We start from the raw sequence: 26,124 nt of genomic DNA, 5'->3' as shown, positions 1-26,124 counted from the left end.
ACTGGTATAAACATCCAAATACTTATTTTTTAAAGTACTTTTGTATAGAATAAAGTGTAATTTTTATTTAAATTATGACAAAAATATGGCTTGTTTTTTACCCATTCTTACCTCTCAACTAGATTTCTTCCTGTATTAGGCAGGGAACCCAGTGAACATTTTCCAGGACAAAGACTTAAAAGAAGGGATACAAAATGTGAATAATATATTCTACTGCAATTATTCTTCTTGTTAATTGATTATAAAATGGCAATAATGCCAGGGAATCGATAGCAGCATAAAACTTCCTCAAACTGAACAACATTTGGAAATCTGATTTAGCATTTAAGTCTATGACAGAGCTTATTGGGAAGTATCTCTATTCAAGCCTTCCAACTATAAATTCAATGTGCAGTACCTACTGCTGTGGTATATGATGAAAAAAGGGATGCTCCAAGTTTTCACAGAATTATTACAATGTTGCCCTGCATTTGGTAATAGAGGAGATTTCTGTTGTGAAGATAGGGACATCAAAAATGTCAATGTAAGGGGCATCTGGATGGCTCATTCAGTTAAGTGACTACCTTTGGCTTAGGTCATGATCTCAGAGTCCTGGGATCCAACCCTGAGTCAGCCTCCCCGCTCAGCGGGGAGTCTGCTTCTCCCTCTCCCTCTGGGCTCCCCCTGATTGTGCTTTCTCTCTCAGATGAATAAATAAAATCCTAAAAAAAAAAAGCCAGTGTAAAACAGTACTGTGTAATACAAAGTCTTACAAGGATATTGGATTAGAATACTGAGAAAATTTTGTTGTGAAATAAAATATCTACTGAAAAATAAAATACCATTCTGAGAAAACTCATTGAAATGCATGTTGGATATTCTTCAACTTAAACAAAGAGTAGTATATTTATTGCATTTAGCTCTAGGTGTTAGGATTATTTGATTTTTTAAGTCATAGTGAATGAATGAATCTCAATTTCTACTGGATTACATTGTGTAAGCGTAATCTAAAACCGTTCAACATCAGTTTTTACTGAGTTGATTCATTAAAAACCTTATGTTCATCATCTTAGTGTAAAACTTTAAGTTGTAACCTCAAACGTCTATTTATTAATAGGCAGTGGTGTTAGATAACCACGAAATTGCCAAGTCTCATGTATCCATCCATTTCTTTCCCCAACACCATCAAGTGTAATGCCACTAACAACCGCTAGGGTGAGACGAGAGAGGCCTCACTTTCATCTTTACATGGAATCTTGGAAAGTGCACCGCACCATGACGTGCGCCAAAGACGTAGGTGTAGACGATGAACAAAAGAGAAGCCCCACCGTCGATGTGGCTTTCCCCGGCACGCCCGCCCCGCGGCGCGCCGCAACACTCCGCACCTTCGCTCGCTGCCCGCAATCGGGCGGGCCCTGGTTGGGCGAAGCGATTGAGCTGTGGAGTGGAGTCTCCATCAACCGTTGAGGACCAGGAGGTGGTGGAAGGCAGTGGAGAGGCTGGATAGAGGCTGGGGGAGGGCAACCGAAAGAGTCTGCGGAGGAGGACGACGGCAGCGCCGAAGGACACACTGAGGGGAGGCTCCAGCCCCTCCAACAGGCGGGAGCCCAGCTCCAGGGGAGCCAGCAGCTTCCTCCATCTTGGTTGATGGAGGCGGGGAGCGGCGTCTGAGTCTCTCCACCGTGGCACCCGTCCCCCAAGGGCCCCTCAGGCGCAGACGCTGGAATCAAGGGCTATCCCCTCGGCCGAATGGCGGAACCCAGTTGGGGCTTCGCGGGGCCAAGTTTCCCAGCCCCACGGGTTTGGTTTTGAATTGGTCCCAAGTTCCCACAGCAGTCCCGACAAAATGGAGGACGTCGTCTCCTCCTGCAGCCATGACGGGAGGTGGGGGGACAATTCCCCACGGGGGTGAGGCGAGGGTGGAAGTGTTCCCACTCCCCTCAGCACATTCGGAAACTCACTTCAAGCGCTGCCCCGACCTCCCACTTTGCCTCGCCCCAGCCCCTTGCCGGGCTCGCCCCTCACGGGGAGCTTCAGGCATTGGACAGGGAGGGCGTTGGGGACATCGAGGCCGCGTCGCTCCTCGGACAGGGTCGTTGGGAGCGGCTCCAGGGGCCTGGGCGTCCAGGCCCGAGCTAGGGCAGGCGACGACGGCCTCCATCCCTCGGGCTGTGCGGGGCCCTGGAGAGCACCCTGGGCCCCCGGGTACCGAGCCAGGGGCCGGTGCAGCGGGCAGCGAAACTCGGGCGGCCTGACCCTGACGGACCTGGGGGTGGGGGCGGTCTGGTAGGCGGGGGTAAGAAGGGGAGGGGACGCGGCCGAGGGCCGAGCGCCGGCCGAGGGGGGAGTGGAATGGCAACGCCGGAGGGTGTGGTCTGTTCCTGATGGACTGCCCTCCGGACCACCCCCTCGGGGGGGGGGCTGAAGGAAGGCAGATGTAGCCAATGGACGTCCCGGAGGCGCCCCGGACCGCCCTTCCAGCCAGCCAATGAGGGTGCGGAGGGCGGGGCCTTCCCGGGCACGGCCGCGCCGCCGCCTCCTCCGCCTCCTCCTCCTCCTCCTCACCAGCTCTAAACCCGGGACTGGACCGAGCGGAGTTGTGCGTGTTGCTGAAGGGGGGGTGGGCCGGGGGAGGGGAGGTTCGTTCCGCGGAGCCGCAGCCAGAACCGGGTGAGGCTTATCCCCGCTGTCTTTCCAGTCCAGGTCCGCTGATAGTGGGGGTGGCTGGGAGCCGCGCAGCCTCGGGAGGAGGAGGCGGAGGCGGAGGCGACTGGGGAGGCGGAGATGGGTGAGGGCAACCTCCGGAGCCTCCCACCGACCCGGGATTAATACCCCGCGGCGCGGCCGCCGTCGCCGCAACCGCGTCGGGGCCTCGGGGGCTGCTCCGGGCTCCGCTCATGTCACAGGCGTCTTCGCATGCGGCCCGAAGGGCTGCGAGAGTGAGGGCGAGGCCGGGAGGGCTGGGTGAGGCGGACGCCAGAGGCGGGGGTCTCTCGGGGGGCGGGGGCTGCCCGGGTCGGGGCTGTGGGAGGTCGCGGGGTATTTTTCCTTTCTTTCTTGAGGCGGGGGGGTGGTGGTGGAAGGGTGGGGGGAGGGGCGCTTCAGTTCGTTCTCCCGCTCTCGGGGCTGCGCTCCGACCGTCTCCGCGGTAGCCTGAGGTCCCCAAGTTTTTCGGGGCGCGGGTGCTGCCTCTTTCCCCACCCGGTCCCCTCCGTCGCTCTTCTCTTTCCTGGGTTGCGTTGCGCGGCTCTTGCTCCTCACGTATTGTTTGGCTGGGTCTCTAATGGCGGACGGGGAGGCAGCGCTGCCGGTCGCCGACTGCAAGCGAGGGGGGGGGGGGGCGGGCGGGCAAGTCTCGGGCCCAGGGCAACTGCTTGGGGCAAATATGGGAGATAGCACCCCGACGGTGACGTGAGCCGCCCCTTACCTCCGAATTGGTGTGGAGAGTGACGGGGATGACGCTGGGGTGGGCAAATTTAGGAGGGAATACAATTCCTTTGCTGGCGTCGAGGCAACGTTTGCCCTTCCCCCCCTCCCCCGCCCGCCCCTTCCCAGTTAGTAGGCTTGGTGCCCTCCAGCCTCCTCCCTCCAGATTTTGCTTTTCACGTGGGTTTTGTTCCCAGATATATATTTTGCGTGGTTTTCCTCTACTTTACGTAGGAGAGGATTGCTGGTTGCGGGTTGGGGAGTAATAATAGAAGGGCCAAACCTCCTTGACCTCTTACTCCCTTATCGTCTTCAGGAGGAATCCTGGTGGAAAGGGCTCGGTTTTCCCACATGGTTGGATGTTCTTGATCCATTTTTCATCTTTCCTCTTACCCCAGGACCAGGAATCGCCTTCAACTCCAGTTGGTGCATCTTTGGCAGAAAGTGAGGAAAACACCCCCATTGTGAGTCCTTTGCCCCTAATATGTTGTTCTTAAAGGACGTTGTCAGTTTGTAGGGGTTCAGCCATGGGACTTGTCTGTCCCCGTTGTCTTGAGGGGGAGGAGCTTTCCCTTGGGTGGCAGCTGCCCCCGGGGTGAAGCCTGGGTAATGGCTGGTGAGGCAGCTGGGAGTGGGCGCTGCTGTTTCCACCGCTGCAGACATCTCTCCTGCTGCTGCAATACCAACCTCAGCAACCAGACGACGGGCTCCTGCAGCTGCTCACGTTACCCGGGAGGAGGGGTGGTGCAAAGGAGGGCATATTTCTGGTGCCCTCTAGAGTTCCAAAGTGGGAATTGAAGTTAATTCGTTTTAAATGCTATGCATGCAACCATCTTTAACACTTTTTCTTCTTTACAATGGATCATTGATTGTAGGTATTGGAAAAAATACAATCATTTGACTTTCCGTTCGTGTCTGATTTAAAAGACTCTTAGGGTTCATAGTTGGTAGATCTCTTTCATGACTTTGTTTAGGAAAGGGCATGAAATCAACACTTCTAGTACTTTAGTTTATCCAACTAGGTTACTAGCTACTATGCAGATTACACCACTCCACTGCTCCAGATAATCTCTTGGTCGTCCATCTTCTGTGTTGATTAGTCTTCACTTGAGTCATTCTTGAATGTGTCACCTGAGTTATTGTTTAATGCTTGTAATTTGTTGGTTTTGAGGAGCAGTCTTATAATATGCTAGACAATAAACAAAACCAGTCAAAATTTCTGTCAGTTGAGATTAGGTACAAAATATCAGTGAAGCTCCACTCTGGACTCAGTGTATTTCCTGAGCTCTGGACACACTGTATCTCATTGACTGTTGATATTGTAACTTGTAGCTCTTTGTCAGAGGTGAGTCATAAATATAGTAGCTTATGCTTAAATATTAAGTCCCAAATGGATCAAAAGATAATTAATAGGTGATGAATATTTTGCTGAATACTGACCTGAAAGATGATGTGAGGATGGCAACTTATATTTTGATACACAACATTCTAGGCACAATACAAGGCACTTTCATGTATTATTTCCTTTAGTTTTAGCAAGTAGCCTGCAGACTGATAAAAGTGGCACATGTTGAGCCCTCATTGTATGCCAGTACAATTCTAAGTTAAAAAAAAAGTTTATTATGGAAAGTTAAATTTAATGAATGAGGACAATATGCTGAACCTTTGTGTTTCTGTCATTTACATTTTATAATTATCAACACATATCCAGACCGACTTTTAAATGAATTAAGTAATATAATCCTCACAAAAAAGTACTCTATGGTAGTGTGATATTGTGAGAGACCAGTGATACATGTACTGTTTTTATTTCTAATTTGTAGAGGGGAAAACAGAGGCATAGGGAGGTACCAGGTAGTAATAGTAGTGTCAAACAAGCAGTTTGATTAAGGTGCCTTAAGTTCAGCAACTAAGCTGTCCTGTTTTAAAGTACATACTGGCTTTATGCACATGGAAATTGAAACAGTGAAAAAGCCAAGGTTAGAATCCTTTCAGCTTATCTTCTAGAGAATAGGTAGATAGATAGCAAATGTTTGAATCTTATTGAGTACCTTCTAAAAAAAATTATAGAACTGCAGTTATGCCTTATTTAAAAACTGTCTATTTGAGGGGCGACGGGGTGGCTCAGTTGGGTAAGCATCTTTGGCTGAGGTCATGACCTAGGGTCCTGGGATTGAGCCCCAAATCGGGCAGGAAGTCTGCTTCTCCCTCCTCCCACTGCTGGTGTGTGTGTGTGCATGCCCGTGCTCACTCACAAAAATAAATAAAATTTTTAAAAAACTGTCTATTTGTATCAGAAGTAATATATTCTTTTCAGTAAGTCTGTGTAGAGTCTCTCTTAAATACTGCAACTTGAGTGAATATATTGTCTGATGAATTTAAGGTTCTTCAGGGATTAAGTCATTGATGTAATGGATCAAGGATCAGATCTTCCACATAGATGGGCAATGCTTATTACCACGTATTTTCACAAAAAATTTAACTTTCTCAGATTTTTTTCTTTGTTCTTAATTTTGGTGTTGATAGGAGAAAGGTCGGTAATTGGTTATATTTAATAGACATTTGGAGATGAGGACATACAAAATGTATAACCAGGACTATATGTAATGTCAACACAAATATAATTATGAAAGCCATGGTTCTTAATGGTAATACTGAAATGTGGTTCTTGTTATGCTTAATGATTTAGCTCAGAATTTAAAATTCTTTTGTTTAAAAAGACCAACTAATGGTGCTTTAACATGCCATACAGTAAGATGAAGATAACCTGATGATTTAATTGACCTTGACTAAATAAGTTCTTTGTTATACATATTATTGGGCACTTAATGTGAGTTAGGTGCTTTTATGTGTATATATGAAGTGTTTCAGCAGTTAAAAGTACTCTTTTATATTTATGGCATCTTTCTTTAGTGCATCCTTAATAGTATGTATCCCCCTTCTCCTGCCTGACATTTTATTATTATTTTTAAAGATTTTATTTATTTACTTGACAGAGACACAAGTGAGAGAGGGAACACAAGCAGAGGGAGTGGAAGAGGGAGAAGCAGGCTTCCCACCAAGTAAGGTGCCCAGTGGGCTGGATCCCAGGACCCTGGGATCACGACCTCAGCTAAAGGCAGATGCTTAACAACTGAGCCACCCAGGCGCCCCACGTCTGTCATTTTTAAAGATTTAAAAAAAAATCATTTTAATGCTTAAGAGTGCATGTGTGCACAAGTGGGGGTTGAGGCAGAGGTAGAGGGAGAGAATCTCAAGCGGACTCTGAGCTAAGTGCAGAACCCCACTTGCGACTTGATCTCATGTCCCTGAGATCATTCCCTGAGCCAAAACCCAAGAGTCCAATGCTTAACAGACTGAGCCACCCAGGCACCCCCCACCTGTCCTCTTCTTAAACACTTGGAGAAAAGATACAGGGTGATTTCTACTTTTCAGTGTTACATAATCTCATGGGGCAGGTTTTTTGTACCTCATGTGGTGAGACAACCCTGAATCACTCAGATACCACACAGAAGCTGACATTTGAATGTTTCAGAATTTTGCATGGATATAGAGCTTGATGTATTGTCTTTTTACAACAGTGGTTTTTTTGTTTTGTTTTGTTTTTTATTAAGAGGGGGGAGGGAGAGAGAGTATCTTACTTAAGCAGGTTCCACTCTCAGTGCAGACAGTGTTCTTTTCTTAAAGATTATTCTGTTTTGCCTTTGAGGTACAAAAGTGCATAAACAATGCATTTGAGATGAAGTGAGTCTTAAAATCAGATGCTGTAGTATTGTGATGGGAAAAGTATGTATGAAATATTGGGCACTCTATGTTGTGAAAAGGTGTGGTATAATTAGAAATTTTACATTTTTTTCTTCTAGACATTAATATCCGTCTCTGCCCCATTAACTATTAACATATATGTTATTGTATTGAATAACATTTATTTTAAGAAGACTTTGAGATATTCAGTTTGTGTGTATATTTTTAGATGAGCCCAAATGCAAATCTTTTCTCCCACTGGATTCTCAAGTAATATTTGTGTAGGGCATTTTAAGTTACTTTGACTCCATGCATTTTCCATTTCTTAATTTCATTTGTTTAATTTTCTTCTATTCCTGTCAGAGAGTGGAGTTAGGATTTTAGTCTTTAACAGGACTTTGATCTATTCAAATCTGAAAGTTCTTATGCACAACTCTAATATGTAAGACCTATAAGGTTGTCAGTGAGAAAAACTGCTGTTGCATAAATCCATAAATTTTTACTTTGGGATTCTGGGTAACAGTTGAATTTTATTTTTTATTTTGGTTATATACGAGCAAGAAAGTTCTGTTCTACATAGTTGGAATTGCAAATTTCTTTTTATCTGCAACCTGTTTTTTAAACAAGTCAGTTTGGAATCCTAGGTTTTTATTATTAAAATAGCAATGGTAAGGAAATTATAAGGGCCAGCACCAGACACAAACTTGGTAACAAGATAAATTGGTCTTCTTAAATGTGTTAAAATTTGGATTGTGTGAGCATATCTGTTGTTTTATTGTGTATTTTAAAATCTATTAATTTTTTGCATCAAGTGTTATATAACACTTCGGAACTGCAGAATAATTTTTGTAAACCAATGGGAAAATCGGTTGTGAAGTTTAAAAAAGATGTTTTAGAGAGGTTTATGAAATCACTTGGTTACATGACTTGTTTGGGATTTGTTCTTAGTACTATTTTTTTTTTTAAGATTTTATTTATTTATTTGACAGGTCACAAGTAGGCAGAGAGGCAGACGGTGGGGGTTGCGGGTAAGCGGGCTCCCTGCTGAGCAGAGAGCCCAATGCAGGGCTCAGTCCCAGGACCGGAAGATCATGACCTGAGCCAAAGGCAGAGTCTTAATCCATTGGTGCCCCCTATTTTATTTTTAACTTAATAGCAGATCATTGAAAGTTAGAAGTAACAAAATTTAAGAAAAATTTATGGTCCTTAAATTGAAAGAAGTATATGATTTTTGGGGTTTTATTTTTATTGATTTGATTACTGTCTTATAAGTATTTATACTTAACTATTACAAGAAATGATTTAAGAGTAAATTTTGGCTATTACGGTAAGTAGGTAATAAGAAAAAAGATTTGAGTATTTAATTATTACATGTTGTCTAGTTTTGTTTATATTTGAAGAATTACATTACCATTTTAACCATGCTTTTTAATCTCAGTAGACTGCCAAGGATCAGGTTTCTCCTACTTTTCCAGAATGTACTAGATTTTTTCCCCCTGGTGTTCCTAGTAAATTTGAAGGTTGAATTTGTTATGTGAATTTCAGATTTAAAGGTTAGAAAAAAGTACACTTAAACTAATACAGTGTTACATGCCAACTATAGCTTCATTAGAAAAAGTTTTAAAACATTTCATTCTTAAATTATTAAATATTTTAATATGGTTCTCATTTAAAATTAATATTAAATTGTAATTTAAGAGTAATTGTAATTTACTAGTAGAATTAATTGTTGTGACCTCATTAAAAATTGGGAAAGATGTTACAGTTCTCAGAGTAAACATTTCTTTCTAACTGTACATTTAGGTTGGTTAAGAAAAATACTTAAATGGCAATTTTAAGTCAGATTGTGGTGCCTAGTTAGAGATTTCAGACAGAAGAAAGGTCACAAAATGTGACATACAATGAGACAGATTCTTTAGTTTTTTTACTTTATGGCAATGTCAATACTTTTGCTGTACCCACCTAGATAGATATATTATCTGATTTATTATTGTAAGAGTTTGGAGGTGAAATTATGGTTTCGTAACTTTTTTTTTTTTTTTTTAAAGATTTTATTTATTTATTTGACAGACAGAGATCACAAGTAGGCAGAGAGGCAGGCAGAGAGAGAGGAGGAAGCAGGCTCTCCGCGGAGCAGAGAGCCCGATGTGGGGCTCGATCCCAGGACCCTGGGATCATGACCTGAGCCGAAGGCAGAGGCTTTAACCCGCTGAGCCACCCAGGCGCCCCATGGTTTCGTAACTTAAAGAGACTTTTTTTTGTAATACTGGAACAGTTTTATAATCATTTCTAAAAGGCATGTCTTTTGACTAGAAAATGTATTTTTTGCACTATTGAGCTTGCTGGACCAGACTGAGAATAGTTCAGGGTAATTAGGGCACTGCAGAAATCATTTATTCAATAATGTATGTATTAATAGTGTTTATTAATGTCAGGTAGTCATGAAAATTATGTTCTGTAGGTAGGTACTGAGCAGGGAGCCAGACTTGCGGCTTGGTTCCAGTACCCTGGGATCATGACTTGAGCCAAAGCAGATAGTTGACTGACTGAGCCACCCAGGCACCCCTTAACTTTACAACTTTAATTACTATGAATGTTTCACCTTGTGTTTCTATTTGTGTGTGTGTGTGTGTGTGTGTGTGTGTGTGTGTGTTTATTTTTGTTTGACTCGCTTAATACTGTATAGTTCTATTTCTTAAGTTTTAATTTCTGCTTAGTAAGTCATTTTGTTCTGTATCGGAACAGTTTTATGTTGCATATCAAAGAAAAGCTTCTGTTCAAGTCTTTGTCTTCCATGACCCAAACTCCTGATTTCTATTATTTTCTTTTCTTCATCCACAGATTACATTTTTCCATCCTGTGTCCTTGCTCAGCTGATTTCATCCTACCTTCCTCCTGGACTTTTTCATTTGTTTTTCCCATTTCTAACTGCTTTTACATTTAAAAAAAAAGCACACAGTATCTGTACTTTTTTTTGCTCTACTTGTATGAGGCATATCCAAATTTTAGTAAACTTTTTGAATTTTTGAGATCATGGAATGTGGGTGTGGTTCTAATGTTATGTTGGTGCCTCACATGGATGGGGAGCTAATGGGAGTTAATTTGAGTTTTTTCTGCCTAAAAAAATTATTTTTGTTACTTGATGTTGCTAGGGCCTTTGTGGTGTGACATGAGTTTAGAGCCAGAAGAGATCAGGGTTCAAATCTGCCCTTGCTTTTGAGGGAAGTTTTGGGATGATAAAAGTTTTCTTAAACTAGATAGTGGTGATAATTGCATAAGTGTATAAATTTACAAAGAATTGTCAAGCTTTTCACTTAAAATGAATAAATATAAAGATTTTAAAATTTATTTTAGAGAGAGAGAGGTACAGAAACCAACTAGTGGAGGGAGGGGCTGAGGGAAAGGGAGAGAGGGAATCCCAAGCAGACTCCCTGTTGCAGGGCTTGCTCTCAGTACCCTGAGATAATGACCAGAGCAAAATCAAGAGATGCTTGCAATTAGGCAACCCTAAAATAAGTAAGTTTTTATTGTATGAAAATTATGCCCCTATAAAATTGTTAAAACCAGTTTTGATTTACCATTTATTTACCAATTTGTGATCTGTAGAAAGTTATTTAATCTCTGAGCCTTGGTTTACTCATCTGACAAATGAGTATAATAATGCCTGCTTTTCTGTGATTGCTATGATATAAAAATTAAGAATCATACAGAGTATGTGACTGCTCAGTGGGTGATCAGTTAATAGCTGCTAAGATTCTTAATCTGACTGAGTCGACCAAACACCATGAATTTTTTTTGCCACCACTGGTAAAATAGACTCGTCTGAATGCTCATCAGATGGTAGAGGGAAGGAATTTTTTCCCTTCACCGATTTCTCTGTGTCTGCTTCTTTGTTAGTCTGTAAGTATGCTAACGTGCTCTATCCTTCAGAATCTCGGCAGTCTTTCCACTCCTCGTAACTTCTTTGTTTTCCCCTTATTTTTCAGAAGAAGTTTTGCTGATTTGTGCTCACAACACTGTGCCAAATCTGTATTTTTGAGGTTGCTAGTGATTTAATTGTCAAATCCTAAAGTGCTTCTTTCTCATCTTAATTCTCTAGCATTTGAAATTTAATATTCCTTGAAACTCTTGATTTCTGGGACTGTGGTCTTATACTTCTGACTATCTCCTTTACTTCCCCTCATTTGACTCAAATGTTGAGACCTTTAAGTGTTTTTACGTCCTGAGACCCTCAGCTCTCTCTAGTTTTGTTTCATACATTGACTGTAGTCCATTGTGTTCAATAATGGAGTTATGTTTACAAGGGAATTTTCATCCTATTCCTTATCCAGTCTATAGCCAGATTAATTTTTCATAAAGCCCTGTCTGATCACATTACTCACTTTGTAAAAATTTGAGAGATTCTTGTTGGCTTGTGAAACAAAATAGGAACTAAGCTTAAAACCCCTAAAAAGAATAAATCAATTAGGAAATGTGTTACATGTGATTTTTAATAGGTTCTCAGTGTTCATTTTACAGTCATGTAATGAATGAGTATAAACAATGAAGCATAACAGGTAATATACAGACGTTAGTAGTTACATGCATGTCAGGGCAGTTCTTAATATTTTGGTTATAAAAATAAAACATGCCCTTAAAATTTTAAAGTACTAAGGAAATGTGATGTAGAAAATGGAAGCTCCCCCCAATCCCATTTTATTTGAGATGTTTACATTTTTAAATGTGTATTCTTAAATTTGTATTTTAAATATGTATTCTTAAATTTTTTCCCTGTTCATCATACTAATATTTTGCATGTATATTATCATTAACTGACATTTTCTACACAAGTCTGACATTCTTGTAATTCTTTCCCTATCCTTATGTTGCAGAAATCTTCAGTTGATTAACGTTTGAATTCTAGTGGTTGTTGTATTAGAATAGTTCTTAAGTCTCAGTTCTGTGTGATTGAGGGATAGTGTGGTATAATGTGTGGACTTAGGGCACAGACTCTGGTTTTGCACCTAACAGCGATGGAACATAGGAAAGCTACCTGTTTACTCAGAATAGTTTACACATCTGCAAATTGGGGTAGTAGTGATAATAACATATTTAAGGTATCTAAATTTTATGGTAATTTTTATGGTAATTGCGATCATGCTACCAATTGTGTCTTTTATAAATGGTAGCTGTTACTGTTATTTTATTATATATGTAATAAAATTCAGAGACAAAAAAGGAGAACTCTAGTCATGAAGGGGTTGAATAAAAGGGTTAAACTAAAATAAGACTGCATGCCTTTACTTCAGAGTTGTACATATTTACTAGATATTTAAAAAAAAAACCCTGACATTGAATTGTATATGATGGGTAGGATTGTCTATTTATTTTCTGTAATTTGTCCACCAAAGGGGAGAAAACGCAGGTTTTCTTTGGTATACTCCTATGTTCTCTCTGTATTCGTTTCATTTTAAGACCAACGAACATGTGAAGAGGATCTGGTAAAAATTGTCGTGAGTTTTGGGGTGCCTGACTGGCTCAGTTGGTTAAGCCTCTGCCTTTGGTGCAGATTATGACCAGATTGGGGACCTGGGATCGAGGCCTGTGTTGGGCTCCAGCCCTGATTGAACTCCCTGCTGAGCAGGGAGTCTGCTTTTTCCTCTCCATTCTGAACCTCTTTCACAATTTGTGTATTTGTGCTCTGTCTCAAATGAATAAATGAAAAATCTTGTCAGGAAAAAAAAATTGACATGAGTTTCGAGTCTTCAGCAACAAAGGGAATAGATTTTTCTTTAGTAAAAATCTGTATTGGAGAAATAGATTCTTAGTACCTGAAGCCTTTTTGAATCTGTGATCTCATTTGCTTATTGATGCAGGTTTTACTGTTTCATTAGGTTGGATGGCTCTTAATCATGGGACTTCTGAACTCATGTAAGCAAAGTGTATTCTTTGTAAAGCCCTTCATTCTGTCATGTTAAAAACACTGGGAAAATTTAATATCCAAGACAGTCATTTGGGGGAGCCTGGGTGGCTCAGTGGGTTAAAGCCTCTGCCTTCAGCTCAGATCATGATCCCACAGTCCTGGGATCGAGCCCCTCGTTGGGCTCTGTGCTTAGCAGGGAGCCTGCTTCTTCCTCTCTCTTTCCCTGCTTCTCTGCCTACTTGTGATCTCTGTCTGTCAAGTAAATAAATAAAATATATTAAAAAAAAAGTCATTTTCTGGATCTTAGATTTGAAATACCAAGTGTTTTAAGAATAAATGAATGTTTCCAAATTAACATACATGGTTGAAGTTTACTTGTGTTATTGTAGATTTTAAACTACATTGGAGAAGGAAGTGTGGGTTTATTTAGCTGTTTTGGTTAAGGATTAAAAAGGGATAGGGCATGATAACTTTTAATAGGGTCTAAGATTAAGCGGCGTTACTAATTATGTAGATTGAAATTGGAGGTAATAAAAAGTCATGATGAAAGACACAGGGCAGAGGTTTTTATTGTTTCATCTTTTGAGAACATTTTTAATTTACTGTTTTATAATGGGTAAACTGAAGCTCAAGGGTGAAATGATTGTTACGTGGATCACAGGAAGGGAGGGAGAGAGAGAGCTAAAATTCAGTTGTGGGGAAGTGTTGGGGGATAGAAGTAAAAAAACCAAAGAAGAATTCACAGAGGTTATTTGTTACCTCCTTTTATTAGAGGAAAATATTCATTCAGTAATTATTCAGGCATTATTTTAAGTACAGAGGATACAGTGATAGACGATAAATCCGTAGGGCTTTTCCCTCATGGAACACACAGCCTAATGGGGAATACAGATTACAAGTAAACAAAATTACAGACTGGATAAGTTTAGTTGAGGAAATGTGTGTGATGACGCGAGTATAATAAGGGAGAACTTAACTTAGACCAGATATGGTTAATGAAGTGTTTGATAGGGAAGGCTCTTGAGTGACATTTGTTTTCATTTTTTAAAGTTTATATATAAATTCCAGTTAACATACAGTGCAATATTAGTTTCAGGTCTATAATACAGTGATTGAACACTTTCCTATATCTCCTGGTGCTCATCACAACAAGTACACTCCTTAATCCCCATTATCTGTTTTACTTTTTAAAATATTTTATTTTTTATTTGACAAGAGTACAAGCAGGGTGGGTGGGAGAGTGGGATGTGGGGCTTGATCCCAGGAGTCTGGGATCATGACCTGAATTGAAGCAGACACTTAACTGATTGAACCACCCAGGCCCTCCCAACCTCCCATTATCTATTTAACCCATCCACCTCACTTCTGGTAACTATCAGGTTGTTCTCTATAGTTAAGAGTCTCTTTTTTGGTTTGCCTCTCTTTATTTTTTCCCTTTGTTGGTTTGTTTTGTTTCTTAAATTCCACATATGAGTGAAATCATATGGTATTTGTCATTCTTTGACTTATTACATTTAGCATAACACTCTTCTAGCTCCATCGATGTCATTGCACATGGCAAGATTTAATTCTTTTTTATGGCTGAGTAATACCGTGTGTGTGTGTGTGTGTGTATGTGTAACACACACATACATACATAAACACCATGTCTTTCTTCATTTGTCAGTCTGTGGACACTTGGGCTGTTTTCATAATTTAGCTATTATAGATAGTGTTGCTATAAGCATCGGGGTGCTTTTGAATTAGTATTTTGTATTCTTTGAGTAAATACCTAGTAGCATGATTGCTGGATCGTAGAGTAGTTACATTTTTTTTTTTTTTCCTTTAAAGGTGTTATAAACCTGGGTGGCTCAGTTACGAGGCTGCATTTGGCCCAGGTCATGATCTCAGGGTAATGGAATTGAGCCTCACATTGGGTCAGGTTCCCCACTTAGCAGGGAGTCTGCTTTTCCCCCTTCCTCTGCCACTCCCTCTACTTGTGCGCTCTCACTCTTTCTGTCAAATAAATAAATAAAATCTTAAAAAAAAAATAAAGGTGTTATATTAGAGAGAGGGCGTGCATGCCTGTGGGGAGGAGCGAAGGGAGAGGGAGATAATCTATAGGCAGACTGTGCTGAGCGAGGAGCATGACATGGGGCGTGATCCCACATTCTTGAGATCATGATCTGAGCCTAAATCAAGTCAGATGCTTAACATACTGAGCCAACCCAGGAGCTCAAGGGTAGTTCCATTTTTTACTTTTTGAGGAAACTCCATACTGTTTTCCAGAGTGGCTGCACCACTTGCATTCCCACCAACACCGCAAGGAGGTTCCGTTTTTCCACATCCTCACTAATACCTGTTGTTTCTTGTGTTATTGATAGCCATTCTGTCAGGTGTAAAGTGATATTATAGTTTTGATTTGCATTTCCCTGATGATAAGTGATGTTGAGCATCTTTACATGGGTCTTTTGGCCATGTGTTTGTCTTTAAACTTCTGTTCATGTTTTCTGCCCATTTTTAATTGGTTTATTTGCTTTCTTGGGTGTTGAGTTTTATAAGTTCTTTATATATTTTGGATACTAACTTTTTTATGAGATATGTCATTTCCAAATATCGTCTGCCATTCCAAAGGTTGCCTTTTAGTGTTGTTGGTTTTTTCCTTTGCTGTGCAGAAACTTTCTATTTTGATGTAGTCCCTACATTCAATTTATTTTTTTTTAAATCTTTTTTTTTTTTTTTAAAATTTTATTTATTTATTTGACAGACAGATCACAAGTAGGCAGAGAGGCAGGCAGAGAGAGAGGGGGAAGCAGGCTTCCGGCTGAGCAGAGAGGCCGATGTGGGGCTTGATCCCAGGACCATGATCCCAGGATCATGACCTGAGCTGAAGGCAGAAGCTTTAACCCACTGAGCCACCCAGGTGCCCTAATTTTTTTTTTTTAAATAAGCCTTAAACCCATTGTGGGGCTTGAACTCAGGACCCCAACATCAACAGTTGTTTGTTCTACCAACTGAGTCAGCCGGGTGCCTCTCAATAGTTTTTTTTTTTTTTTAATTTTGTTTCTTTGCCTTAGAAAATGAGGGAGTAAAGTTTATACTGAGACTGAAAAGAAGTTTGAAGAGATTGTTTCAGACAGAGGAAGATTGTGTGCATAGGACACCTTGGGACAAGGAGGGTCTTGGACCCTCCACGAACTAAAAGAAGGCTTAGTTTAGCAGAAGCCTAATTAGCAGGGCAAGAAAGAATAGTGCTGAAATTAAGCTTAACATGTAGGCAGGGATCAAATCTGGCAGGAACCTTACAGGTGAGGGGGGAAAAATTTACATTTTTTTCCCAAGACACTAGAAAGCCATGTAAAAAGTGTGTTCTGGGGAATGTGGTAGGTAATGTCAGTGCTGCAGAAAAATGATGGTGAATTTTTAGGACTAGAGGAATATTAGAAGAGGTGGATCAAAGTGGACAGTTTCAGTATTTATTTTGGAAGTAGGATAGGACTTGGGGATGATATAGTTGTAAGTAAAGAAAGAAGAAATTAAAAATGACCCGCAGGTTTCTGGTATGAGTAGCAAGACACATAATTTTCCTAAATGGCAGACTGGGGAATGTGCAGATATGAGTGAAAGAGCAAGTTAAAAGTACTAGATATAGGAAGTAGCCAGTTTAGGACTTTTAAACATCTTGATTGAGATACATTAAGGAGATTAGGGTATTGGTAATATTTAAAATCAAGGGCACCTAGGTGGCTCAGTGGGTTAAAGCCTCTGCCTTCAGCTCAGGTGGTGATCCCAGGATCTTGGGATGAACTCTCTGCTCAGCAGGGGGCCTGCTTCCTCTTCTCTGCCTGCCTCTCTGCTTACTGGTGATCTGTCTGTCAAATAAATAAATAAAATCTTTAAAAAAATATTTAAAATCAAGGGAATGGATGAGATCCACAATGAAAGTTGAAATTACTTGGCAGTACCTTCCAGTTAAATTGTGGTCCTGTGGGAAATAAATTACTCCATACAGCTAGAAATTCTGTGCCCTAGAGATAACCTGAATGAGTTAATTGATTGATTTATTAGATTTTTTTTTTTTAAAGATTTTATTTTATTTATTTGAGAGAGAGAGACAGTGAGAGAGAGCATGAGTGAGGAGAAGGTCAGAGGGAGAAGCAGACTCCCCATGGAGCTGGGAGCCCGATGTGGGACTCTATCCCGGGACTCCGAGATCATGACCTGAGCTGAAGGCAGTCGTTCAACCAACTGAGCCACCCAGGCGTCCCTAGATTTTTTTTTAAGGGATTTTTGTTTAGACTCTCTCATAACCCTTGAGTGGATTTTTAGTATATTAACGATTTTTATCAGTTTCTAAAGCCAGCGTAGCATTAGATAACTGATGACGGTGTGTTAAAAAGAAACTTTTGTAGTGAAAGCATCATGAGGCCATTATCTATCTGTTAAGTCATCAGTCATTGGTCTCCTGGCCCCTTTCCTTACTTCCCCAATGCTTAGTAGTAGTATTATCAATTTAGTGTTGATTACTTCAAATTCTTTTCTGTGTACAAACTAACAATGTATCCATGAGAATTATATAGTAGTATCATGTATGCATTTTTTTTTTTTAAAAAGATTTTATTTATTTATTTGTCAGAGAGAGAGAGTGAGAGCAAGCACAGGCAGACAGAGTGGAAGGCAGAGGCAGAGGGAGAAGCAGGCTCCCTGCGGAGCAAGGAGCCCGATGTGGGACTCGATCCCAGGACGCTGGGATCATGACCTGAGCCGAAGGCAGCTGCTTAACCAACTGAGCCACCCAGGCGTCCCTCATGTATGCATTTTTAAAATCATGTATACTATACCTTTCTCCAGCTTGCTTTTTTCACTTAGTGGTATGCCTTAGGTATCTTTTGAGTTAGTACATAAAGAGTTATGTCTTTTTTTTTAACTGTTGTGTGATATTTCATGTGATAGATTTAATGTAGTTTAGACATTCTGTTGAACATTTAGTCTTTTTGCAATGGTTTATTATAGTGCTACACAGAATATATGTGTGGTAGTTTTCTCTGGGTTCATGCTTGTTTTTCCTAGGGGGAAATTCTGAGAGTAGGTGTAAGAGTAGGAATTGCTGAGTCAGAATATGTGCATGTATGTTTTAGTAACTGTCAAATTATGTTCCACTGGCCTACTATATTCACTGCATTTCCACTAGTTTCTCCACATTCGTGTGAATTGCATTCACACGAATCAGATAATTCATGTGAACTGCATATTATTACCAAGTAATTACATTTTTGGCTCCTTATTTATATTTTTTAAGAATGTATTTATTTTAGACAGAGAGCTCATGTGGGGTAGGGTGGCAGAGGGAGTGGGAGAGGAAGATGGAAAGAATCCCAAGCAATTTCCCTCACTGAGCACAGAGCCCAACTCAAGGTTCCATCTCACAACCCTGAGATCATGACGTGAGCTGAATGCTTAACTGACTTGAGCCACTCAGGTGCCCCCAATTTTTGTCAGTCTGTGATCTTTCTATAGTATGGATATCAATTCTTTATTTGTTACAGATACATATGTATATATAGTTCATATAGTATATTTTTTCATTTTGTGTATTTTTACACCTTACTGTGTTTCTTCGCTATATGAACATTTTATAGTGTAATGGGAAAAATACTTTTCACTATTGCAAGAGATAGGAATAATTATAATGAATATGCAAGGCTTTTATGAGGGAAGTTATAAAATAATACAGGATATAATAAGAAAAGTAGAATGAAAAGGTGTGTGTATGCCTGAATGGGAAGGATTCAGTAATGTCAAAATGTTAATATTTTTGTTTCCAAATCTCTTAATTCAGTGAAATCCTAATCAGCTCCAAGTGTGTATAGCTATGGTACCAAATTTAAAAGGTAAAAAAGACAGTGAGAAGGAAGATGTTCCTCTCTCCCTGACCCATCTACACAGTGCTCTTCCATATAGGCAAACCACTGTTGTGATTTTCTTAGAAAAAATTTTTTTAAAGATTTTATTTATTTACTTGACAGAAGGAGAAGGAGCACAGGCCTGGGGTATGGCAGGGACAAGGAGAGGGAGAAGCAGGGAGTTTGATGTGGTGCTCCGTCCCAGGACTCTGGGATCATGACTTGAGCCACAGGCAGACGCTTAACTGAATGAGCCACCCAGGCATCCCATTTTCTTTCTTTTTTTCTTTAAAAAGATTTATTTATTTATTTATTTGGCAGAGAGAGAGAGAGAGAGAGAGAGAGATCACAAGTAGGCAGAGAGGCAGGCAGAGAGAGAGAGGAGGAAGCAGCTCCCCGCTGAGCAGAGAGCCCGACCTGGGGCTCGATCCCAGGACCCTGATATCATGACCTGAGTGGAAGGCAGAGGCTTTAACCCACTGAGCCACCCAGGCACCCCCAGGCATCCCATTTTCTTAAAAATTTATCTAGAGATAACCTATACATGCATGTGTGTATGTATGTATGTGCTTCTCTGTGTGTGTATGGTGTTTGTGTTTATCCATTGTTCTGTACCTCGCTTGTACTTAATTTTTACAAGAGGTTGTTATGTATTAGTATGTAAGTACATTTAGAGCTGCCTTGTTTCCAGGACTGCAGTGTATTTCATTGTGTCGTCTTCATCATCGTTCAGTTTATCAGTGGTGTATTGAGAGAAATTTAGGGTGTTTCAATCGTTTTACTTTTCAATAAATATCCTTTATGTTTTGTTCTTCAAAACGTCGATAGTATGTCTATAGGAAGGATCCTAGAACTGGAATTGCTTGGTTAAAGAAATACTTTTTTGAGTTGCCCTTCATAGAAGTTGTACCAGTTCACACTGCTTTGTAGTATGAGACTCTTTGTGTATTATTAATCCTTTTTTTCTTATGTTTTTATTTAAATTCTAGTTGGTTAACATACAGGGTAATATTAGTGTCAGGTGTACAATATAGTGACTCAACACAATACAACACCTGGTGCTTATCACAGGTGTACTCCTTAATTCACATCACCTTTTTTTTTTTTTTAAAGATTTTATTTATTTGACAGAGAGAAATCACAAGTAGATGGAGAGGCAGGCAGACAGAGTGGAAGGCAGAGTCAGAGGGAGAAGCAGGCTCCCTGCAGAGCAAGGAGCCTGATGTGGGACTCGATCCCAGGACTCTGCGATCATGACCTGAGCCGAAGGCAGCTGCTTAACCAACTGAGCCACCCAGGCGTCCCTCACATCACCTTTTTAACCCATCCCTCCACACCCCTCCCCTCTGGTAACCATCAATTTGTTCTCTGTAGTTAAGAGCCTGTTTCTTGGTTTGCTTCTCTTTATTTTTTCCCTGTGGTCATTTGCTTTGTTTCTTAAGTTCCACACATGAGTGAACTCATGTCACGGTGTTTGTCTTTCTCTGACTGACTTTGCTTAGCATAATATACTCTATCTTCATCCATGTTATTGCAAATGGCAAGATTTCATTACTTTTTATAACTGATATTCCAGCGTGTGTGTATGTATGTATGTGTGTATGTACACCTGCGTGCACATGTGGGTGTGCATACATATATATTAGCACATCTTCTTTATCCATTCATCAGTTGATGTACACTTGGGCTGTTTGAAAATTTGGCTGTTGTAGATAATGTTGCTATGTAAACATTGGGGTGCACATATGCTTTTGAATTAGTATTTTTGTATTTGGGTAAATACCTAGTGTGATTACTGGATTGTAGGGTAATACTATTTTTAACTTTTTGGAGGAACCTTTTGATCTTTGACAGTGTAAGAAAAAAGTGGTGTCCCTTTAGAATTTAAATTTACATTTCTTCATAGTTCATAATTCCAAGAGCCATTTGTACTTTTCTAGTAAACTATCTTTTGGGGGGGGGGGGCTTATTATATTTATTTATTTATTTATTTATTTAAGATTTTATTTATTTATTTGACAGAGACAGAGATCACAACTAGGCAGAGGCAGGCAGAGAGAAAGAGGAGGAAGCAGGCTCCCTGCTGAGCAGAGAGCCATGCGGGGCTGGATCCCAGGACCCTGAGTTCATGACCCTGAGTTCATGACCTGAGGTGAAAGCAGAGGCTTAACCTACAGAGCCGCTCAGGTCCCCCTGGCCTTTATTCTTTGATGGTTTGTTTATCGTTCTGACTATAGGACCTCTTTGCCTTGATTTTTTTTTTTTTTCCCGGATGTGTGTTGCAGATATTTTCTTGGTAATTCATCATTGTGTTTATTTGTGTCCCCCCCCCAATATAAATATCTGGTAAAATACACTAATGTAAAATTTTCCATATTTTCCCATTTTTAAAAAGATTTTATTTATTTATTTGAGAGAGAGAGGCTGATAGTGACAGAGATAGTGAGAGAGAGTACAAGCAGGGAGGAGAGGGAGAAGCAGGCTCCCACCAAGTAGGAAATTCAGGGCCTGATCCCAGGACCCCGGGATCACGACCCGAGCTGAAGGCAGACGCTCAACTGACTGAGCCACCCAGGCATCCCCATTTTTTCCTAATTTTGTGTGTATTGTTCATTGGCATTAAGTATATTCACAATTTTTTTTTTTTTAAATCGCCATTATCCATTTCTAGAACTTTCTCATCATCCAAACAGAATCCCTATACTTACTAAACAATAGTGCCCAGTACCCCTTTCCTCCAGCTCCTGGTCACTTCTGTTCTACCTTTAGTCTCTTTTTGTTTACCTATTCTAGGTACCTCAAATAAGTAGAACCAGAAAAATTTTGTCCTTTTGTGTCTGAATTCGTTTACTTAACAAAATGTTTTCAAGATTTTAAGGTTTTCTATGTTGTAGCACGTATCAGGCTTTTTTTTCTTGAGGGCTGAATAATCTCTTGTATTTACATCTTGCTTGTCTCATTGATTTGTTGATAGACTTTTGGGCTATTTGTACCTTTTGACCATTGTGAATAATGCTGGTGTGAACATTGGTTCATAGGTATTCATATGAACGTCCCAGCGTTCATTTTTTTTTAGATATCTGCCAGGAAGTGGAATTGACTGATCATTTGTTCATTTATTGTTTTCCATAGTGGCTGTACCCCATTTCCATGGCTCTGAGCAGCGGTACAGAAGTGTTCAAATTTTTTCTTTCAGTGTGTTCTGGTTTTTGTATATATTCATCTTGTTATTCTTATTTTTTTAGATTTTACTTATTTGACAGAGAGAGCATAAGCAGCGGGGGAGCCTGATGCAGAGCTCTATCCCAGGTCCTGGGATCATGACCTGAGCTGAAGGCAGACACTTAACTGAGCCACCCAGGCTCAGTTATTTTTTTTTAAATAACTTATTTTTAATAAAAATACAAATAAATAAAATAATAATAAAATAAATATAAAAATAAAATATAAATATAATATAAATATAAAATAAAATAAAAATAAAAATGTTATTTTTTATAAAAAGAAATCCATCCTAATTGCAGTGCAGTGGTTGTCATGTGGCTTTCTTCCTTTTAAAAAATTCTTTTATTACAAAATCACATGCTGAAATTTATTATCATAACCATTTTTAAGTATATAGCTCTGTAGTGTTAAGTATATTCACGTTGTAGTGCAGCAAATCCCCCAACCTTTTTCATCTTGAAAAACTGAAACTCTGTTTTGGTGGTGGGTGTCACCACTCACCTACTTTGTGTTTGTGTGAATTGACTTTAGATACTTCTTGTAAGTGTGATCATACATTATTTACCTTTTCTCAGTTAGTATAATGTCCTCAAGATTCATTCACGTTGTAGCATGTAATATGTTTTCCTTTCTTTTTAAGGCTGAATAATAATCCATTGTATGTTTCTATCACATTTTATTTATTGATAATCATCTGCCCATGGACTTTTGGTTGCCAGTTCTTGGCTATTTTTGAATCTTACCGCTAGGAATGTAAATGTGCAAATATCTCTTGGAGATACTGCTTTCATTTCTTTTCGGTATGTACCTAGAAGTGGGAGTGTTGTATCATATGGTTTATTTTGATAGTAGCCATCCTTATGGATGTGAGGTGATATCTTTTGGTTTTGATTTGTATTTCCCTAACTAATGCTGTTGAGCATCTTTTCATGCACGTATCAGTTGTTTGTACATTTTCTTTGGGGGTGGGGAATGTCTCCACTTATTCTTTTGCCCATTTAAAAAATTATTTTTGTTGAGTTGTATGAATTCTTAATACTTTCTGGATATAAATCCTTTATCAGATACGGGATTTGCAAATATTTTCTCCCATTCTGTGAGTTGTGTTTTTATTCTCTAGATGGTGTTTTTTGCACAAAAATTCTAAATTTTTTTTCAGCTTCACCAGTGAATTTTATATTTTTGTATGTTTTCCTGTTATAATTTAGTGTCCTTTTGTTTTTGCTTGAGAACTCTCTTATGTTTCTTTAAGGTCAGGCTAGTGATGATGAACTCCATCAGCTTTTGTTTATTTGGAAAATTCTTGCTTTGTCCTGGGACCCTGGGATCATGACCTGAGCGAAAGGCAGATGCTTGACCCAGTGAGCCACCCAGGTGCCACTGTTTGGAAAATTCTTTATTTCCTTCAGTCCTGATGGAAAACTTTGCTGGGTAGAGTAATCTTGAATGTCAGTATTTTTCTTTCAGCACAAAAGTTTTTAATTTTGATGAAGTCCATTTTGTCTAGTTTTTCTCTTATTGCTTGTGTTTTTAATGTTTTATATCCAGGAAATCATTGACAAATCCAAAGTCATGAAGCTTTCCCTCTGTTTTAAGAGGTCTGTAGTTGGGGCACCTGGGTGGCTCAGTGGGTTAAAGCCTCTGCCTTCAGCTCAGGTCATGATCACAGGGTCCTGGGATAGAGCCCTGCATAAAGCTCTCTGCTCAGCAGGGAGCCTGCTTCCCTTCCTCTCTGCCTTTCTCTCTGTGTACTTGTAATCTCTGTCAAATAAGTAATAAATAAAATCTTAAAAAAAAAAAGAGTTCTATAGTTTTAGTTCTTTAAATAGAGGTATTTGATCCATTTTGAGTTAATTTTTATATGTGGTATAAGGTAAGGGTTCTAGTCTGTCTTTTTTGTTTGTTTTTTTTTGTGTGTGTGTTTTTCTTTTCCTTTTTTTTTAAACTATCCTTTATCATTGAATGGTCTTGGCATCCTTGTCAAATCATTGGACCAAATATCTGGAATATCTGGAGATTTCTTTCTGGGCTCTCTATTCTATGCCATTGGTCTGTATATTTGTCTTTATGTCAGCACTAAGCTGTTTTAATGTACTGTAGCTTTATAGTTAGTTCTGAAATCTGGTAGTATGAGACCCCTCTAGTTTTGTTTTTCTTTCTCAAGATTCTCATCCCTTGAGATCCATATGGATCAAAGATAGGGATTGCATTAAATCTGTAGATTGCTTCAGATATAGTATTGTCATTTTTTAAAAAAAGATTTTATTTATTTATTTGACAGAGAGATTACAAGTAGGCAGAGAGGCATGCAGAGAGAGAGGGGGAAGCAGGCTCCCTGCTAAGCAGAGAGGCCAATGTGGGGCTGGATCCCAGGACCCTGAGATGAAGGCTTAACCCACTGAGCCACCCAGGCGCCCCACAGTATTGTCATTTTTTTTTTTTTTTTTTTTTTTTTTTTAAGATTTTATTTATTTATTTGACAGAGAGAAATCACAAGTAGAATGGAGAGGCAGGCAGAGAGAGAGAGAGGGAAGCAGGCTCCCTGCTGAGCAGAGAGCCCGATGCGGGACTCGATCCCAGGACCCTGAGATCATGACCTGAGCCGAAGGCAGCGGCTTAGCCCACTGAGCCACCAGGCGCCCAGTATTGTCATCTTAATGTTAATCTTCCAGTCCAAGAACTTGAGACATCTTACTTATTTGTGTCTTTAGTTTTAATTCAGCAGTGATTTGTAGATTTCATAATACAAGTCTTTCAGTCTCTTCTGTAAAATTTATTTCTATGTATTTTATTCTTTTTGATGTTATTGTAAATTGAATTGTTTTCTTAATTTCCTTTTTGGGTTATTCATGTTAGTATGTAGAAATGCAACTTACTTTTCCTTTTTTTTTTTTTTTTAAAGGATTTTTTAAATTTATTTGACAGAGATCACAAGTAGGCAGGGAGGCAGGCAGAGAGAGAGAGAAGAGGAAGCAGGCTCCCTGTGGAGCAGACAGCCCGATGCGGGGCTCGATCCCAGGAACCTGGGATCATGACTTGAGCCGAAGGCAGAGGCTTTAACCCACTGAACCACCCAGGAGCCCCTGCAACTTACTTTTCATGTTGATTTTGTGTTCTGAAACTTTGCTTAAGTTTTCCACTATAAGGTCATGTCAGGCTGCCTGGATGCCTCAGTTGGTTAGACATCTGACTCTTGATTTTGGTTCAAGTCATGACCTCAGGGTTGTGAGATTGATCCCCAGGTCGGGCTCCACATCCAGTGTAGATTCTTAAGATTCTCTTTCTCCTTCTCCCTCTCACCCACCATTGCCCCTTAAAAAAAAGGGAAAAAACAAAAAAAATTATGTCAGCTGCAGAAATGATTCTTTTTCCTTTTTCTCTTTGGATGCCTTTTATTTCTTGCCTAATTGCTCTGGCCAGAACTTCCTATACTATGTTGAATTAAAATAATGAAAGTAGGCATTTGTCCATTTGTTCTAATTTTAGAAGAAAAGCGTTCCATCTTTTACCATTGAGTGGGATGCTAACTATGGTTTTTTTCTATATATGGCTTTTATCATGTCGCAGAAATTTCCTTAAGTTGAATTAACCTTGCGTTCTGGGTAAATCCCACATAGTCATGATATATATTATTTTTAATATGTTCCTGGTTTTGATTTGCTACTGTTTTGTTGAGTTCTATGTCTGTATTCATAAGGAATGTTGGCCTGTAGTTTTCTTGTAATGTCTTTGTCTGGATTTGGTATCAGAGTGATGCTGGCCTTGTAGAATGAATTTGGAAGTGTTCTCTTCAGTTTTTGGGGACCATTTTGAGAAGGATCAATGTTAATTCTTCATCAAATGTTTGGTAGAATTTATCAGTGAAGCTATCTGTTCCTGGACATTTCTTTGTTGGGAGATTTTTGATGACTGATTTAATTTCCTTGCTCATTGTAGTTTTATTTGTATTTTATTTTATTGTTTGTG

At 39.9% G+C, this 26,124-nt stretch overlaps 1 protein-coding gene across 3 annotated transcripts in view; it reads left to right on the top strand.

Annotated features, from left to right (window-relative positions):
- The first annotated feature begins 2,478 nt into the window (after positions 1-2,478).
- The window catches only part of ZMYM2 (zinc finger MYM-type containing 2), a 116,139-nt gene continuing 92,493 nt past the window's right edge, over positions 2,479-26,124 (top strand). The window contains exons 1-2 of one of the 3 annotated variants that reach the window (XR_004279062.1): positions 2,479-2,649; positions 3,804-3,869. The gene's annotated coding sequence lies outside the window, so the exon portion shown is untranslated. The remainder of the gene's footprint in view (positions 2,650-3,803; positions 3,870-26,124) is intronic. The other 2 variants (XM_032314311.1, XM_032314312.1) reach the window with 2 other exon arrangements.

The sequence above is a fragment of the Mustela erminea genome, chromosome 15 (genome assembly GCF_009829155.1).
Source record: "Mustela erminea isolate mMusErm1 chromosome 15, mMusErm1.Pri, whole genome shotgun sequence".
Lineage (NCBI taxonomy): Eukaryota > Metazoa > Chordata > Mammalia > Carnivora > Mustelidae > Mustela > Mustela erminea.
The sequence above is the reverse complement of the archived record's forward strand: the minus strand, read 5'-3'. Positions and strand labels throughout refer to the sequence as shown.